Source organism: Ursus arctos, unplaced genomic scaffold, assembly GCF_023065955.2.
Source record: "Ursus arctos isolate Adak ecotype North America unplaced genomic scaffold, UrsArc2.0 scaffold_7, whole genome shotgun sequence".
In the NCBI taxonomy this organism is placed as follows: Eukaryota; Metazoa; Chordata; class Mammalia; order Carnivora; family Ursidae; genus Ursus; species Ursus arctos.
This window is the reverse complement of record NW_026623089.1, coordinates 49,482,108-49,487,608: the sequence shown is the minus strand read 5'-3', so window position 1 is coordinate 49,487,608 and position 5,501 is coordinate 49,482,108. Positions and strand designations below refer to the sequence as shown.

General features: G+C 43.4%; 1 protein-coding gene across 4 annotated transcripts in view; it reads left to right on the top strand.

Moving 5' to 3' along the window:
• The window catches only part of LRMDA (leucine rich melanocyte differentiation associated), a 1,028,511-nt gene that overhangs the window by 288,639 nt on the left and 734,371 nt on the right, over nucleotides 1-5,501 (top strand). The window lies entirely within an intron of this gene.

The window sequence follows — 5,501 nt, the reverse complement described above, 5'->3', positions numbered from 1 at the left end:
GTCTTCGCTCAAATATTACTTTCTGGTAGAGGCCTACCCTGGCCGCCTGATTGAATATTGCACTTTCTGCTCTGGGAAGCTCCTGATCTCACACTGCTCTTTTTCTTTTTTTATTATCAGTTCCTGTTACGGCTTGGTGCCTTCCAACATAAGATATAATTTACTTATTTATTAGGATAATTGGAGATGATCTGCTTACCTCATGCTGGAAGAGCAGAAATCTTTGCACTTTGTTCAACAGTGTATTCGAAGTGCCTGGAACAGTGGTAGGCACTCAATCACTATTTGTTGAATGGATTAATAAATGACTGTATGACCAAGGAGTAGAATATTACAATGATACTGGAGAGAACTTGGTATAGTATTCTGTAAGTCGTTCGTCTTGAGAAATTGACGACATTCATCTACCAATGTTGTGAAAGACTTTTGTTTTGAAGGGTGTGATGTATAGTGGTAAAATAAAAAAAAATATTTTTATTGGTAGAGTGTGGCCAACCACAGGTTAATCTAGCGTTTAGCTTTGCTTAGGAAAGGCCCTCAGATGTTTACTTGGTTAGGTTGGGTTGAGGGGTCAGAAGTCCCTTGTCTCTTTGCTCCCATGTAAAAGAAACAAATAATCAACAACAACAACAGTAACCAACCCAAACTCCTAGATTAGTGCTGGTGTGTATTCTCAGTGGGGATTGCTGTGATGTGCTGTGTGTTGCCTCTGGGTTAGCCACTCTGGAAGGCTTGTTCCTGCATTATGCTACGATCTGAGGCTCTATGCTCTGTTTTCCTTGGTCAAAAACTTCTTTTCATATTAGCCCCAAGAATGCTTTTCAGATTGTTGAAAACAGTGTTTCTTCTCCTGCTTTAGGCTTGTGTGGCACTGTTACACTTGTCACCAGGCAACAGAAGGCACCATAAACTACTCCTTCCTCTGAGATTACCTAGTCCACCCTCGAGTCCATCAGAAGCATCATATCCTAATTTCCCGGGCTCACCCATGTGTGCGTGAGGTGCAGAAAGCCTGACTGGTACTGTTTATAAATGTCTTTTACCTCTGCCCACTGTAAAATGCTTACATGTTAATTAGAAACATTTTTTTTTTTTTTTGTATGGGGGGCAGTGAGCAAAGGGGAAAGGCAGTAGGAGGGAAGGCAGCCAAGGGTAATTCTAAAGGACCAAATATGTCAGCTTCCTCCCCAAACTCTCCTTCTTGTTTAGTAAATGAAGGCACGTGAAAGTGGAACATTTGGCGCTTTGCACCAATATTATGGTGTAAAATTATAGTTAGGAATATTGTGTAAAAACCGTAATAGTTCGCAGTTATAGCTATGGTGAGAACAGCAGGCAAGACTATAAGCTTTAATTTATGTTGTGCTTTGGACATTTTTCAGAAACTATTTACCCATTACCTCTTAGGTCAGTGGCCTAATAATGCAACAAAGCACTTTTTGAAATTGCAGATAATTTTCAGTGCTCAGATCTCTGTGTAGTATTGATGGGGAGGGTGGTTGATTAGGACCTTGGGAATTGTGCTTGATGGGAACAATCTGGAAGGAGTGAAAAATTATTAAACACACACAGCGGGAGATGGAGGATTTACCATTGTCGTGCGGTGCTATTAATTCTCATTGCTCGGTACAGCGGCTTGATTGCATACTGTGAATACTGTTTATTGGAGAATGGGTACAATTTTGCTGCAGTTGTTGTAATGTAATACTAAATGCTAATTAGGCTTCTAACAATAATTAGAACCTCTTGCCAGACTTGGAAATAGAAACACTCAATTGAATTTACAGAAACAAAGACCTTTAAGCTATGCCACTAGCAGCATCGACTTCAAGAAGTTTTTTACGTTTTTAGTTACAGAATTGCCAACACACATATATATTTTTACGGTGTGCATAATGAGTTCATTTATGTTCTTGATGGGATTATTTTCAAAATGAGATAAAGCACACCTCCTCCTCCCCATCAGATGAAGAAAACCTACAAACACAGGTAGAATCTGAAGCGCCTCTTTGTTACCATGCAGATGGCAGCTGCCGTGCTCTTGGGGGTGCGAGGAAAGCGGGGCTGCGCAGGGGAGCATGGATGGCTACACACACCTGATGGCCAGAGTTGTTTCTTTGGATCGACTCCTTCCGTTGCGTTCCTGGAGCTCCACCGCCAGTCACGGGCACACCAAACCCACAGTGTCCTGACGGGAGCAGCTCTTCCCCGCAGCGGCTTTGCTTCGTCAACCCTTTTAAATCTACTAGTCCAGCAGAACTCTTAGCAAAGTGAGAAGTGTGTCAAGTATGTTTGGGAGTGAGAAATAATTAGCTGAGAATTTCCCTGGCATTCCCTGGGCCTTGCGGTTTCACCCGAACACGGCTGGGCAGGAGTGTTGGGAGGCCATCCCAGGAATGTGGCCACGGGCATCTCAAGGAGGTCAGGGGGGCCCGAACATGTTATTTGGCACTGGACCCTGTTGGGGCACCACGATCTGGTTTTGTCTGGTAGCGGCTGAGCGAGGCCTTTGTTGTTGGGGTCTCAATGCTGGATGTAATTTCCTTATCCTGTTTTTGTTTTGTTTTTAAACCCAGAGGTACAAAGACTTCGGCAAACCTCACTGACCCTCCCTTCACAAATATGCCACATGAAACAATGGAGAATGCCTCCCCTCCTTTTAATTTTAACTGAGCCTAAGTTGACTAGCTGGTCTTTGGTGCTAATAATTAGCTTCCTGACATGATGTATCGTGTGACCCCTTTGTTTGGGGCCATCAAGGTAATAGAAATAGAATCCTGAAGGCCTGTTCTGAAACTATTAAAACAACCTGCTCTCTGCCGTTACGTGAGTGCCAGATTTCTGGGTGAAGTGAGTTCTTACAGGTTTTACTGGTTACTGGGAAACAGGTTTTAGGGTGGAAATAAAGCAAGCACAATTTTGCTCTGCTCTCCAGCGTGAGGCATGGCTACTTTAAGCAGAGAAGCAATTTCTCGATTTCTCTGGTTTTGGTTCGAGTGTCCATTAGTATCAGCTGTTGAAAAAGGATGTTCATAGGAATTTCCATTTTTGTGTCTTTATTAATATTTCATCGGATTCATCAAACCCAACCACTTCCCCCAACCAAGCACCCCTTACCTCTACCTCTACCCCGGCCGCCCCCCGGGTAAAAAATGTTTCTTTGTTTTGACTTGAGTTCCTTTCATTTTTATTTTTGACCTTCTCAGCTTGTCTCCTCCCTACCAAAGGACTCCCCCTGCTAGTGGGGCCTTTGCTGGTTGGAGTCAGGGGTCGGGGGCGGGGGGTAGTGTGGTACGGGGCATGCCCCAAATCAGAGCTGCTTATTCAAGTTACCCAAGACAAGTTCTCCTCTCAGAAATCCTTGGTTAATGTTCTTCCTCTGCCACTGACGGGGTTGAGAGAGGGCTCTCTTTCCTCATCTCGCTTTTGGACTCCTCTTGCCCCATATGAGTTTGGTGATTTGATCAGATTCTCTCCTCTGTCTTATCCACTCTTCCTTATACTGGTGGGGTCTTATCGCGTAACTGGTGGAAGATGAATTATTTATAGTGACCTCCTGATTTCACAAGAAACCTTAATATTCAGGGCAGAAGCCATCAGTAAATAACGAGTGACTGAACATCCTTGACTCTGGTGGCCGGTTTCCTCCGTGCTGGAGAGCGCTGTGTGAGGTGCTTTAGGTCTGGTCCTAACGGGGTTAAACCAAGCGTGACTTGAGGCAGGCTGTGCACATTTGCCTGTCTTGCAGTTTGTATGAAGTATGCCAATGAAATTTTTAAGGAGGTACTGTGGGAGCGTTTTAGCTCGCCTTTTAGCAAATATACTTGATTGCCAGAGGTGCTCACGTTGTGGTTTTTTCCTTTCCGAGGACACAGTTTTTCTCGTGCTGGTCTGCTGAGAGTCTGTGAAAGATGAGGCCTGAGTGAGTCAAATGCTTTCTTTATATTTTCTGGTTACATTTTTCTTGTTCACAAGTCAGTGGCACCTGCAAATGGAAGACTTGCTGAGGTAGCACCTGGCTGATTAGCAACTTTTGCTTGGTCCCACTCACACACTGACCGTTAAATTACCTCCTATCATGCCTGGGCTGTGTGGCCGCCGCCGAGAGGCAGGCAGAGGTCAATTCAATATGGCTGACATGTTCTGTGTTTCCCCACAGCATGTCACATGTAACCAGCGCAGCGACTTTGACAAAGTACCGCGGGGTGACCTGGTAGTCTTGGGTCAGAGTGAGAGAAATTGGTGTTGTACTAAGATGTATGTTAATACATATATTATTTATATGGGCATTAGCGAATGCTATTGTTGCCTCAGCACAAACCCAGGCCCAGGGATTGGCCTTGGGGTTTTTGCAAGCTTACTTTATCATGTTTCTCCCCACCCCCTCCTTGCTCATGAATAATTAAAAACTTAAATTACTTGCCATGTACAAAATTCATATGCTGGGGAAAATAGCTACATGAAAATTAATTTTCTGTTCTGTGAGACTGACGGGAAATCAATTAATCTTGATGTATTATTTTATGCAGAACAGGGTGCAAGAACCTGCAGAGAGAATGGCTACAGCTGTTCTTGTTGGTCGGGCCATATATTATCGTTGGCGGGTTTGACAGCTTCTGAAGGAAATGGCTGAGGGGTATCAGGCAGGTGAATCAACTGTAAAAATTTATTGGAGGATACAAACTGTTTCCAGGGGACTGATATAAAACTCACACTTGAGAACTGAAGTATTGAATGTTTTTGTGACTGAAGCAGCTTGTTGTCAATATTTATAGCTTTTCTCTTTGTTACATGTCCTATTTGTTTGATTAACTAGTCAGATGTTAGTGTCTGTCTGTAATTTATCTGTTGTGCCTTCTGTAGCATTTTTGATACATAAAGATTTACCACTAGATAAATAAGGCGGCTCACACAATGCAATATGCTAAGTAAAATGACAGAACTGTTTACAACATGTTACAAGTTTTATAACTCACGAGGTAGATCAGTAACTTTTGTTTACTGGTGTCACTGTTAGTTGAAACATGTCTCGATGTATTAACTACTATGGGGGTAAACAAGGCTCTCTTAAATAAGCAGAGATTATAATCAACACCTACCTCATGGTAAATCATTTAAGAGGCTCTATAAAAACGTTTATGTACAGCCATACATAATGCATACATTTCTAAAATAAAATAAAATAAAATAAATGCGTGCTTTTAGAATAGGCTGTAGTTACATTCCTTTGCTGTGCCGTCAACATCAGTTTCCTCTGTAGATGATGGAAATGCGATGTTCAGACAGATGCTGACGCAGACAAATGGGAGCCTTCAGCTGAGGGGCAGTGGCCTGGCAGGTGACTTCAGGAATGGCTGCTAGGAAAGCACGTGTGTGCCGGTGGCATCATCCGTAAGCATGGCAGGCTGGTGGAGAGGGGCAGTCATGGCTCTCATCCTCCCCCAGCCTTGGCTACATGGTTGAGGCCAACTTCATATGGCCCTTGAGAGAGAGCCCTACGT